Source organism: Diaphorina citri, unplaced genomic scaffold (assembly GCF_000475195.1).
Source record: "Diaphorina citri unplaced genomic scaffold, Diaci psyllid genome assembly version 1.1 scaffold1682, whole genome shotgun sequence".
In the NCBI taxonomy this organism is placed as follows: domain Eukaryota; kingdom Metazoa; phylum Arthropoda; class Insecta; order Hemiptera; family Psyllidae; genus Diaphorina; species Diaphorina citri.
In genome coordinates, this window is record NW_007379108.1 from 9,568 (window position 1) to 22,810 (window position 13,243).

General features: G+C 39.4%; 1 protein-coding gene across 1 annotated transcript in view; it reads left to right on the forward strand.

Annotated features, from left to right (window-relative positions):
- The window catches only part of LOC103516857 (gonadotropin-releasing hormone receptor-like), a gene marked incomplete at both ends in the record, with an annotated part of 39,279 nt that overhangs the window by 7,441 nt on the left and 18,595 nt on the right, over positions 1 to 13,243 (forward strand).

Genomic DNA, 13,243 nt, shown 5'->3' on the forward strand with positions numbered 1-13,243 from the left:
ATATAGGAGTTTTGACATCTCCACTGGTTTCAAGTGGGAACGGGCCTTTAGGCTGAGAACGGCCCTAGAATAAAATAGAGTAATAGTGATTCTCGTCTTACCACGTAGAAGGAGGAGGAGGAGGAGAAGGAGGAGAAGAAGGAGGAAGAGGAGTAGGGGAAGAGGAGGAGAAGGAGAAGCAGGAGTAGGGGGAGGAGGAGGATGAGGAGTAGGGGGAGAAGGAGAAGGAGGAGGAGGAGGAGGAGTAGGGGGAGGAGGAGGAGAAGGAGGAGTAGGAGGAAGAGGAGTAGGGGGAGAAGGAGAAGGAGGAGTAGGGGGAGGAGGAGGATGAGTAGAAGGAAGAGGAAGAAGAAGAAGAGGAGGAGGGGGAGGAGAAGGAGTAGGAGAAGGAGGAGTAGGGGGAGGAGGAGGAGGATGAGTAGAAGGAAGAGGAAGAAGAAGAAGAGGAGGAGGAGAAGAAGAGGAGGAGGGGAGGAGAAGGAGTAGGAGAAGGAGGAGTAGGGGGAGGAGGAGGAGGATGAGTAGAAGGAAGAGGAAGAAGAAGAAGAGGAGGAGGGGGAGGAAGAGAAGGCAAATTTGGTATTAAAGGGATAACTTTGGTCCCATTAGATTTTATTTATGTGATACTGTACCATCATATCAAAGCGAGGATTTTAGCCTTACTACCCCTACCCCTTTTTTGAGCCTTTTCCCAAGATATCAAAGTAAGAGAGAGAGAGAAAGAGAGAGAGAGAGAGAGAGAGAGAGAGAGAGAGAGAGAGAGAGTAGAGAGACAGGCAGATCAGAAATAGCGAGAGAGCAACAAAGGAAGGAAGATACATAGAGAGGAGAAAGAAAGAGAGAAAGAGAGAGAGCAACAAAGAGAGAGAGAGGAAGAGAAAGAAAGAGAGAAAGAGAGAGAGCAACAAAGAGAGAGAGAGGAAGAGAAAGAGAGAGAGGAAGAGGAAGAGAAAGAGAGAGAGAGAAAGAGAGAGAGAGATGAAGAGAGACAGGCAGATCAGAAATAGCGAGAGAGCAACAAAGGAAGGAAGATACATAGAGAGGAGAAAGAAAGAGAGAGAGCAACAAAGAGAGAGAGAGAGAGAGAGAGAGAGAGAGAGAGAGAGAGAGAGAGAGAGAGAGAGAGAGAGAGAGAGAGAGTTGATCGGCATCAAGATATCAGCTGGCTTTCTCCTATCCTGTCTTACTTCCCCTTTGCTTTCGGGACGATAAGTTACAGTTCCCTTGTAGCAGTTACAGTTTTCTTCTATCAAACGTAAAACTGACCAAATATTGAGTGAGAAAGAGAGAGAGAGAGAGAGAGAGAGAGAGAGAGAGAGAGAGAGAGAGAGAGAGAGAGAGAGAGAGAGAGACTCCCGCAGTTATTGAATTACAAAGTTATAGCACGTGTTTTTCTATCTCCCTTCATTTTAATAATACAAAAAAAAGTAAATAAATAAATAAAGAATAATAATAAAAGCTCTTATCAATTTTTTTTGAAAGCACTTACCTATATCAAGACCAAAACGGTTTTAATGAAAAGCGTCCACAGATGAGAGGAACAAAATCTGCAAAATCCCGGCAACTGATAAAATTGAATTACCGAGTCATTTATTAATTTTTCGAGGGAGGGTGTTTTTTTATTTAAAGAAAAAAATGCTTTTTTCAAAGCCAGCTGATGCTCTATTTTCTCGCTTTGTTAGCGAGAAAGCTGCTATAAATAATGAATCAGGCTGTTGTGTCAGTGTAGCTTGTGTTATGCCATTAAAAGTTGCCTCCAGGGTGAGGCCGACCTTTTTTTCTGAATTTCCAAATATGATGAAATTTGCCGAGGCAAAGCGTTTTTCACCCATACTTTTTTCAAAGTACCTGGGACCTGAGTACATATATCTCTCCAGTCTCTACCTAATTTAATTACTATACTGCGATAGAATGGGACTTTTTTTTCATTTTTAGGCGACACTTTTTTTTGTTAATTGGCGATCAAAGTTCAAACAAACAAAACGGTCAAGCAATCTGATTGGTTAAAAAGTTAAAATCTACCAAGCGGATTACAGTAGAACCTCGATTTATTTTTTGTGAGGGCATCTAAAGTCACAGACTATTTTTTGTGAGGGCATCTAAAGTCACAGATTTACACCAACAAACCCACAAGCTTTGAAGCATTGAAAGGTGAAATTGAAAGTTGCATCAACGAGAAACAGCATGATTTCCTCGAATTTGTCGTCGAAAATTTTGTCAAAAGGAAACTTCTCAAATCATCTAGGAAGTTCATTTTATTCCACGGAGAACCATGATTCATTAAACAATCAAATCTTGCGCTCTTATTGGGACATCCTTTATATGTAAATATTACGTTTGTGAGAGTTCCAAGAACCCCCTATGCACACAGACTAGAAACGCCGTTGTGGGAGGAAGAAAGAGAGATAGAAAAAGATGGACATAAGAGGAGAGAGGGAGGAAGAGGGAGAGAGAGAGAGAGAGAGAGAGAGAGAGAGACTTAAACAAGACTGTTTGTAATAGAAAGAGATAAAACGGCAATAGGGGGCGTGGGAGAGAAAGTGATAAAGAGAGAAAAGGAGAGTGGTAGAGAGGAAGAAAAAGAGAGGAGAGAGAAAATTTCTGGGAATGAAGTGAGAGAGACAGAGGAAGAGAAAAAGGGATAAAAAAGTGAGTAATAGAGGAGTTTATTATCATTATTATTATTATTATTATTTACATTTACACCAGCCAAATATTTGCCCATTGTCTTTCATTAATGTACGTACCATTTTCTCTTTTACTCTCTCATCTCTCATTCTCTCTCTCTCCCTCTTTATCTATGTATGTATAGGTAGGTATATTCTTTCTCTCTGTCTCTCTCTCTTTTATTATGGGTATACATATTTTCTCTCCCTCTCTCTTTCTCCTTTCCCTTTATCTCCTTCGCCCTATTCCTCTCACTCTCTCTCTCTCGGCATTGGCTTTAATTTTTTAATATCCTCTCTCTTTACTCTGTGTGTTTAACGGTATATCCCTGTGTATTCCTGTGGGTTTTCTCTTTTAAGTCCAAAATGGCAGCGGATGTTCAACTTTTAATGGTGGGGGTGGGAAGGGATGGAGGGGAGGGTGTGTCTGTTCTCTCTCTCTCTCTCTCTCTCTCGGCATTGGCTTTAATTGTTTAATATCCTCTCTCTTTACTCTGTGTGTTTAACGGTATATCCCTGTGTATTCCTGTGGCATTGGCTTTAATTGTTTAATATCCTCTCTCTTTACTCTGTGTGTTTAACGGTATATCCCTGTGTATTCCTGTGGGTTTTCTCTTTCAAGTCCAAAATGGCAGCGGATGTTCAACTTTTAATGGTGGGGGTGGGAAGGGATGGAGAGGAGGGTGTGTCTGTAGGAATGGAGCAGTTGCAAATGGGGTAAAAATTATTAATAAATGGTCGATTCCTATGTAAAAAGTTGGGAAAAATCCAAATCTCAGGTCAAAACTCCGAAAAAATACCTGTAAAAGGTCGAAAATTCAAAATTTATTTTCCGTTCTAACGAAAGAGTTCAAAGATGTGTGACGTCAGACTTCAGGCAGTTGTCTTTTTCGTCCGCTAGGTATCGCCAGTATGCAAGCACGCTTGCGGAGGAGCAGAAAGAAATGCGCAGAAACGTATGCGCACGAGCACATTAAATGTGTTGCGTCTGTAGGAATGGAGCAGTTGCAAATGGGTAAAAATTATTAATAAATATGGTCGATTCCTATGTAAAAAGTTGGGAAAACCTCAAATCTGACTCCGAAAAACTCAAAACTCCGAAAAAATACCTGTAAAAGGTCGAATATTCAAATGTTATTTTTCGTTCTAATGAAAGAGTTGAAAGATGTGTGACGTCAGACTTCAGGCAGTTGTCTTTTTCGTCCGCTTAGGTATCGCCAGTATGCAAGCACGCTTGCGGAGGAGCAGAAAGAAATGCGCAGAAACGTATGCGCACGAGCACATTAATGTGTTGCCTGCGAGGGAGCTTTGCTCGAGACATTTGATGTGACGTCATCATGTACGGGAGCGTATGCCGTGACGTCAGAGTTCAAGATTTACCGGTATTTTTTAAATCCATTTATCTCGTAGAAGAAAAAGGAAAATTCCATTGTTCCTCTTTTTTTCTGCTCTTTGACTTAGATACTTCACCCACGTAAGCGCAACTGTTCTATTGGGAAGGAGGAGGAAGAGTTAATGTGTAGGAATCGGGAGAGAGGGGAGGTATATGGTGGAAGGAGTATGGTGAAATGGGCTGTGAGAGGGAGGGGATGGTATGTCTAAAGGAATTGGGTGGGAGGAATTGAAGGAGGTTGTGTCTCTATGAATGGGGTGGTCAAAAGGGGAGGGAATGTGTAGGACTCGAGTGGGAGAGAGGGGAGGGGAAGTATAGGGTAGGAGGAGTATGGTGAAATGAGGAGGAGGGTATGTCTAAAGGAATCGGGTGGGATGGATTGGAGGAGGTTGTAGCTATCTCTATTAATGGGGTGGTTAAAAGGGGAGTGAATGTGTAGGACTCGGGTGGGAAAGAGGGGAGGGCAGGTATAGGGTGGTTGGAGTATGGTGAAATGTGATGGGAGGGGGGGGTGTGGGGGGGGGGAAATGTCTAAAGAAATTGGGTGGGAGGAATTGAAGGAGGTTGTGTCTGTATGAATGGGGTGGTCAAAAGGGGAGTGAATGTGTAGGACTCGGGTGGGAGAAAGGGGAGGGGAGGTATAGGGTTTTAGGAGAATGGTGAAATGGGGTGGGAGAGGGAAGGAATTGGGTGGGGAGAGCGTTGAGGGCGTGTCTTCTGAGGGAGGAAATGGGAAGGAGAGTATGGAGAAATTGGGTGAGAGAGGAGAGTGAGCCTAGAGGATTAGAATAGAATATACCATGTTCGTATTGCCGGAATGAGACTGAAAAGTCCCTTTACTAAACAGAGTCTAAACAAAGGAGAGGAAATATAAATGGGGTGGCAATGAGAGGGAGGGTCGGGAAGGATGAGGGGGAGGGAGGGAGGAACAAATGGGAGAAAGAATGAAAGGAGGGGGAATCTGGAGGAAAGGGGTGGTTGACAGGTAGGAGGGATATGGGAACATTATATAGATATTATTATTATTATTATTATTATTATCTTCTTCTTTCACTAAACCTTAGAAAGTTTTTCAGAGATAGAAAAGAATAAAAGTCAAAAGGAAGAGGAGAATGAGAAGATAGATGAGACGATAGGAGAGGGAGGAGTAATATGAGAAGCAAAGAAGGAGGGAAAGAGCAAAAAAAATGAAGTAGAAAAAATACATCCTTCATAAGAGTTAAAGAAAATGATGATGGATAAGAAAAAGGAAGAGGTTGAAGAAGAGGTGAAAGGAGAGGAGAAAAAGATAAGACAAAGTTATAGGACTACAATAACTTTGAACTAGAGTACACGGAACAAATAATAACGAGGTATGAAAATAAATTGGCAAGACGAACAATATCAAATGGAAGATCAACGAAAGGCCTTTGATATCTCTCGCTTCACAAAGGTCGGTTGACATTCAAATGACATAAGATGTAAGTATGGTAATGTAAAATCTCTAATGATGAAAATATTAAAATAAATTGGCAAGACGAACAATATCAAATGGAAGATCAACGAAAGGCCTTTAATATCTCTCGCTTCACAAAGGTCGGTTGACATTCAAATGACATAAGATGTAAGTATGGTAATGTAAAATCTCTAATGATGAAAATATTCAAACAGTGAGAAGGGATAAAGGAAGTACATACTACTAGAAATGGATCAGGTATTAAAACGAGATCCTCGCAAGGTGCCTTCCTTGTCCCCTATTTCTTATTTCCTTTTGAGAAGATACGCAGATGGTTCTCGATAGGAAGTTCATTATCAATTATTCTTAAACCTGATGTTATTTGAAAACCATCTTGAAAGAAGTGCACTATGTAGACCAGAGTAATGTAAAAAGTGTTAGGTTAAACCTCCTGTAAGCTTCCATTAAAAAGTATAGCAAACAATAAACTTTTTACTTTCTTGTATTCGTAGATTTTACAATGTTGCAGGGACATTGTTGTTTCCCTGTGTATTTTCCTCATTATCATTCTGATCTATACTAGAAATGGATCAGGTATTAAAACGAGATCCTCGCAAGGTGCCTTCCTTGCCCCCTCTTTCTTATTTCCTTTTGAGAAGATACGCAGATGGTTCTCGATAGGAAGTTCATTATCAATTATTCTTGAACCTGATGTTATTTGAAAACCATCTTGAAAGAAGTGCACTATGTAGACCAGAGTAATGTAAAAGGTGTTAGGTTAAACCTCCTGTAAGCTTCCATTAAAAAGTATAGCAAACAATAAACTTTTTCATTTCTTATTTCCTTTTGAGAAGATACGCAGATGGTTCTCGATAGGAAGTTCATTATCAATATTATTCTTGAACCTGATGTTATTTGAAAACCATCTTGAAAGAAGTGCACTATGTAGAGTAGACCAGAGTAATGTAAAAGGTGTTAGGTTAAACCTCCTGTAAGCTTCCATTAAAAAGTATAGCAAACAATAAACTTTTTTTACTTTCTTGTATTCGTAGATTTTACAATGTTGCAGGGACATTGTTGTTTCCCTGTGTATTTTCCTCATTATCATTCTGATCTAACTTTCTTGTATTCGTAGATTTTACAATGTTGCAGGCATTGTTGTTTCCCTGTGTATTTTCCTCATTATCATTCTGATCTATTTATCTTAAGATTCGTATATCTCATCTTTCTTTGCCTAGCATCAGAAAAGGGCACCAAATATCAAGAGTCATCCAAGGCGAACATCTTAAACGTTTGTACTTTTACGAAATAGCTTTCAAAGGTTGAAGGTGGTAGAGTCAGATAAATTCCACAGGGGGTGTATCCTTTTCAAATGCAGAAAGGTTTGAAGTTTAAGAGCAAAGGTTCATGAATCATGATATAAGAGTTAAAGCACCATTGGAAAGGTTACAAAATACATAATTCCATGAAAATTTTCAGCAAAAACAAACTCGGCACATACTTCTAAGTAACCGGGCAAAGTATTTTTTACTGTTTCCACTCAGAGAAACACTTCAACTCTAAAAGCTCAGAAAAAACAGCGGATTTCAAGAGAGGGCAAAGTATTTTTTACTGTTTCCACTCAGAGAAACACTTCAACTCTAAAAGCTCAGAAAAAACAGCGGATTTCAAGAGAGGGTTGGTTAAGAGGGTTGGTGAAATAACTTTTGAAGACGAAATGAGGTCAAAGGGAGATTTTGAAAAGAGAGGAGGAAAGGATGAAGGAAGAGATAGAGAGATTCATTTGTTGATGGAAAAAAGGTGAAGCTGATATCAGTTTTATAATAATTTTGAGGATGATATAAATGGCAATGACGGATCGAGATAAAGGTCAAAGGTTTTTAGAAATTCCGAAAAGAGAGGAGGAAAGGATGAAGGAAGAGATAGAGAGATTCATTTGTTGATGGAAAAAAAGGTGAATTGGTCAAAACGTGGAAGCTGATATCAGTTTTATAATAATTTTGAGGATGATATAAATGGCAATGACGGATCGAGATAAAGGTCAAAGGTTTTTAGAAATTCAGGATAAAATTTATCCTAAATATATACAGCCCCTTGTGTAACTGACTGACTCACTGACTCACTTACTCATACTAATTCTAACCCACTTCTAGATGAGCTAGGAAGATGCGGTTTTCACCATACACTTTTTTGTCATTTCTTAATGTCGGAACCAATTAATACCTTTTTCCAAGGGGAACCAATTCGTACATGAAATTTTTGAAGGGGAACCAATTCATACGTGACAAAAATGGACCTTTTTTTTGGGAACCAACTCACCTTTTCCCCTTATAATGAACTGAATACAATGCAATCACACCTGATCCCCTTTTGTATTTACCTGGGACAACAGGGCCGGATTTCCCAAGAGACGTTTGAGAAATTATGTCCTATTTGGAGTACATACAAAATTAATACAACTAAGTAAATAACGAATTGATTTCCTAGATTTTGCATTTAGTTGGTCTGTAATTTTGTCAGCATAACTCACGAACGGTTTGTCCAACTTTGATGAAATTTGGCAGAAATGTTCAACAGTTAAAGACATTTTCTCGTCTCATCTCGATATATTTTGGGCCCGATCGAAATCATCGAACATTCGACCCATGAGGCTCTCTATCTGAGTGCGTTGTTGAGTTCAGGTAATCACTAGCGTATATTTACTTGTGACAAGGCCGGATTTGCCAAGTGGCATTAGCATTTGATGAAAAATCGTTATATCCTTCAGGCCTCAAAATAATTCCCCTGATCCTGCGCTTTGAATTCGAGCTGACTGGAAAATTATGATTTCAATCGCCAAGTACATACCTTCCTAAAGCCTCAAGAAAGTACTTCCAAGAGTTTTAAAAATGGAGTGAAGATGATACTACCAGAGGATAAGCATTAAGTACTTAAATACCGTAATAACGTTAATTTTGTGACCACTTTACTTCAGAAGCTGAGGATCTCCTGAGGCGGTTCACCTGGTCTGCAGACTCTGAAGTACGAATAGTTTGTAGTGTATATGAAGAGGCTCAGTGTCTGGTCGCCCATTTGGTACATTGTCGAGTACCCATGTTATCGATTTTGTAAAGGCAGACCTCTTTAGCCATCCTAAGAGGGTCAATGTCTAGTGAGTTGACTCGAGAATTAAGGGGTTTGTGCAATATACTCGTAGAGTTAGAGCTCAAGAGCAGGTATATGTATTGCGAACAATATCTAATATCAGAGGGCAGTGCCTTTCCTTACAAGCGCATACCTATGTAACTCCTTTATAGCTATGTCCACACATGGTCGACGCCGTCGATCGACGTCAATTGATACCGTACACTACTTCGACAACGTAGAGTCATCTTGTCGATCGACAGGGTTTACTATGTGTGGACACGGGTTTTCATTTGAAGCTACATGCCCTCTGTTCTTAACTTCTTGAACCTTATTGGGGTTAGGTGGTAAAGAACGCCTCAAGCGTAGACATCACCGGGTATTGTCTTGCTCTTTCATCAGACCTTATAAATTGGGTAGGAGGTAGGGGAAGATTTGAGGGTGGGAGAGAGGGGAGAATGAGGTAGGTTTCGGCTAGAAATTAAATACAAAATTTGAATCCCAACATGGTTTCTCTTATCCTTATCTTTTATTGTACACACGTTTTGATTACCTTTGGATTCCTACCACGTTGAGAGAGAGAGAGAGGGAGAGGGAGAGAGAGAAAGAGAATGTTTAAAACTTTTTTTTTTGTCCCTCAAATCACTACGGACGACACGATTTTTTCCGGCACGGGCCTTTAGACAGCTAGACGATAAAATTCAGTAAACTGTAGAACTCAATCGGGAAAAGGAGATCCAATGCGGACTAATTTCTGAAGTGGTTGTTCAGACATCTCCACTAACTTGAATACTTTGTATTTATTAATGGGATTATAGGGTCCCTCAAAAAGTTCAAAAATCCCATTTGCGTTTTACGTTCAGGAGTTTTTGGAAAGAAAATAGAATACAATGAAAAATAATAGAATAGAATACACCGTGTTTAAATGTTTATCTTGCTGAGATAGGACTAATAAAAAGTGTCTTTAACCCCACCCTCGCAGTCTAATCGAGGTCAGACATTTTATAAGGTACCTACACAGAGAAAAAAATTAGGGATATGGTGCCACAAGTTAGGGTGGAAGAACTCTATTATTGGATCATTAGTTTTTATCTCTTAGGTTGTTGGAATGCAGGTAGGTACACTGAGAAAAAATTAGGGATATGGTGCCACAAGTTAGGGTGGAAGAACTCTATTATTGGATCATTAGTTTTTATCTCTTAGGTTGTTGGAATGCTAAATTAAAGTGTCGAGCTTCCTGACCTAGGGTACCGTATAAGAGTGCCTGAACCCAGTATAATGGAACAACTTGCTCAGAAAAAAAAAAACGGCACTCGATTTTGTTTCTAAGTAGCAGACTCAATAGATCAGTTGCGCTTACTTGGGTCTTGGGTGATGTTTCAAAGTCATAGAGCAGGAAAAATGAGGGCCAACGGAATTTTTCTTTTTCTTCTACGACTTCTAGATATCGAGATAAATCGATTTAAAAAATACCGGTAAATCGTGAAGTTTGACGTCACGGCATACGCTCTCGTAGGCGATGACGTCATAATTCAGCGTTTCTGCGCATTTTGACGTGAAATCTGACGTCACAACTCTTTGAACTTTTTGAATTTTTGACCTTTTAAAGTTATTTTTTCGGAGTTCTGACCTCAGATTTGGATTTTTCACAACTTTTTACGTAGGAATCGACCTCATTAAAACGGCAATTAAAATTTGAATTTTTGACCTTTTAAAGTTATTTTTTCGGAGTTCTGACCTCAGATTTGGATTTTTCACAACTTTTTACGTAGGAATCGACCTTTTATTAATAATTCTCAATTGAAGGACAAAATAAACAAGACAGGTTCAAAGCAGCTTACCACTACATGCCTGTAAAGCTCTTTTTTTTATGCTTTCTACGAGCTTTTTTTACTTTCTATTACTACAGTATAGCGGAGCTATACTAGTAATGAAAGTATTGCAATCGGTCCAAATTTTCAAAATCGGGAAATGGGTGGAAATATCCGTTTTGGGGTCCCCTGATTCCAAAAAAGTGGTTTTTAGCCCATGGTCTGTACGTAACGTACGTACGTACGTACGTACGTACTACAGGTTGAAATGGGAAAAAGTAGGAAGTTGTGAACAAAATATCTCAAGAACGGTTTATCGTAGAGAAATGAAATTTGGTATGCTATCCCGGCATGGTCCAAGGACGCGACTGTAACAATTTGGTAAAAATCGGACAGTCACCCATCCAGATATTAACCAAAGTAATTGTTACTTAACCCTCATTTCGTGGAAAATATTGAAAAGGTTGTGAACAAAATATCTCAAGAACAGTTTGTCGTAAAGCAATGAAATTTGGTATGCTATCCCGGTATGGTACAAGGACGCGACTGTAACAATTTGGTAAAAATCGGACAGTCACCCATCCAGATATTAACCAAAGTAATTGTTACTTAACCCTCATTTCGTGGAAAATATTGAAAAGGTTGTGAACAAAATATCTCAAGAACAGTTTGTCGTAAAGCAATGAAATTTGGTATGCTATCCCGGTATGGTACAAGGACGCGACTGTAACAATTTGGTAAAAATCGGACAGTCACCCATCCAGATATTAACCAAAGTAATTGTTACTTAACCCTCATTTCGTGGAAAATGTTGAAAAGGTTGTGAACAAAATATCTCAAGAACGGTTTGTAGTAGAGAAATGAAATTTGGTATGCTATCCCGATATGGTCCAAGGACGCGACTGTAACAATTTGGCAAAAATCGGATAATCACCCATCCAGATATTAACCAAAGTAATTGTTACTTAACCCTCATTTCGTGGAAAATATTGAAAAGGTTGTGAACAAAATATCTCAAGAACCGTTTGTCGTAAAGCGATGAAATTTGGTATGCTATCCCAGTATGGTCCAAGGACGCGACTGTAACAATTTGGCAAAAATCGGATAATCACCCATCCAGATATTAACCAAAGTAATTGTTACTTAACCCTCATTTCGTGGAAAATGTTGAAAAGGTTGTGAACAAAATATCTCAAGAACCGTTTGTCGTAAAGCGATGAAATTTGGTAGCCTCAGAGAATAGACTACTTAAAAAACATCCAACGTACCTATATTTCGGATTTAGCGGCGTTGGCCGGGACGTGAAATATTTTTCACTCTTATTTTTTACTGAATTCTACCTATGTAGGTCACTAGAGACCACACGATAAAATTTTTATTAAATCTTTTTCCTCTCGCACTTGACAAAAGAACTTGAACCACTTGAAAAAGTTTGACAATCTCACTTTCCTCTGCAGGAATAGAAGTACCTACTACCTACCTAAAAAGTAAAGTTTGATGAAAAATTTACACTTGAACAAGCAGGGCCCGTTCCTCCTAGAATTTTCAGCCCGTAGTTTATTCGATCGTGGTTAAGGAAAATCAGTACCTATGTACCTACCCAATTTGTTTAATATTCAGTTTATTATTATTATTATTGATTTTTTTTTTTTTCAAAGAGGTTTGACGGAGGGAACTGTAACTGCTATGGTCTTATCGTCCCGAAATCTAAGAGAGAAGAAGAAAGACAGGATAGGAGAAAGCCAGCCGTTCCGAGAACGAACATTATCCCATCAGGATAAAATCCGCCCCGGGCGGGAATCGAGAGGGTTGGTGAAATAACTTTTGGAGACGAAATGAGGTCAAAGGGAGATTTTGAAGAGAGGAGGAAAGGATGAAGGAAGAGATAGAGGGATTCATTTGTTGATGGAAAAAAAGGTGAATTGGTCAAAACGTGGAAGCTGATATCAGTTTTATAATAATTTTGAGGATGATATAAATATTATTGATTTGATTTTACTTTCATGTAATGATTTAAAATCAAGACTAGAACCCGTTCTCTCTTTTGTCCTTTTAATGTTTCCTAATAACTACCAATATAATGTTTAAGTCACCCATCCATTTATTCGCTTTGCTCGGCGTAGCTTAACATAGGTGACGTTAAAATCGGTGTTAAATTATCAACTGAAGTGTTATCTAAGCCAGCCTAGTTAGCTTAGTTGGTAGTGCGTCTGCCTTGTAAGCGCCAGGCCGCGGGTTCGATTCCCGCCCGGGGCGGATTTTATCCTGATGGGATAATGTTCGTTCTCGGACCGGCTGGCTTTCTCCTATCCTGTCTTCCTTCTCTCTTCGATTTTCGGGACGATAAGACCATAGCAGTTACCGTATAGATCTCGGCCTTAGGTCGATTAGCCTGGAGATGAAGTAGACGCATTGCACACAGCCAAGGTGAGAGTTAGCCACAAAGTCCGACAGCGCAATCAGACAGCCCGTGACAAATAAGCGAAAAAGCAGCCAGGGGGCTGAATACAGTCTACCAGGTACAGGTTTGGGCCAAGCTGACCAATATGTGGATATGTGATTAGTAGTTAGTATTTCCAGAAAATGGTTCCTTGTGTTGCTTTCAACAACAGGTCTTTTGATATTTCGGCTTTCTGGGTTTTTTTACCAAACCCCCCTAAAAAAATGGTAAAAGAGTGTGTTTATTCGAGACTAGAGCTTTTAAACAGCGCTGCTTGATACTTGAGTTTCGCTCCTTTTCAAAAGTCTATTGTGAAGAAAAAAAAAAAAAAAAAAAAAAAAAAAAAAAAAAAATCTCTAAAACTGTCTCTCTTGA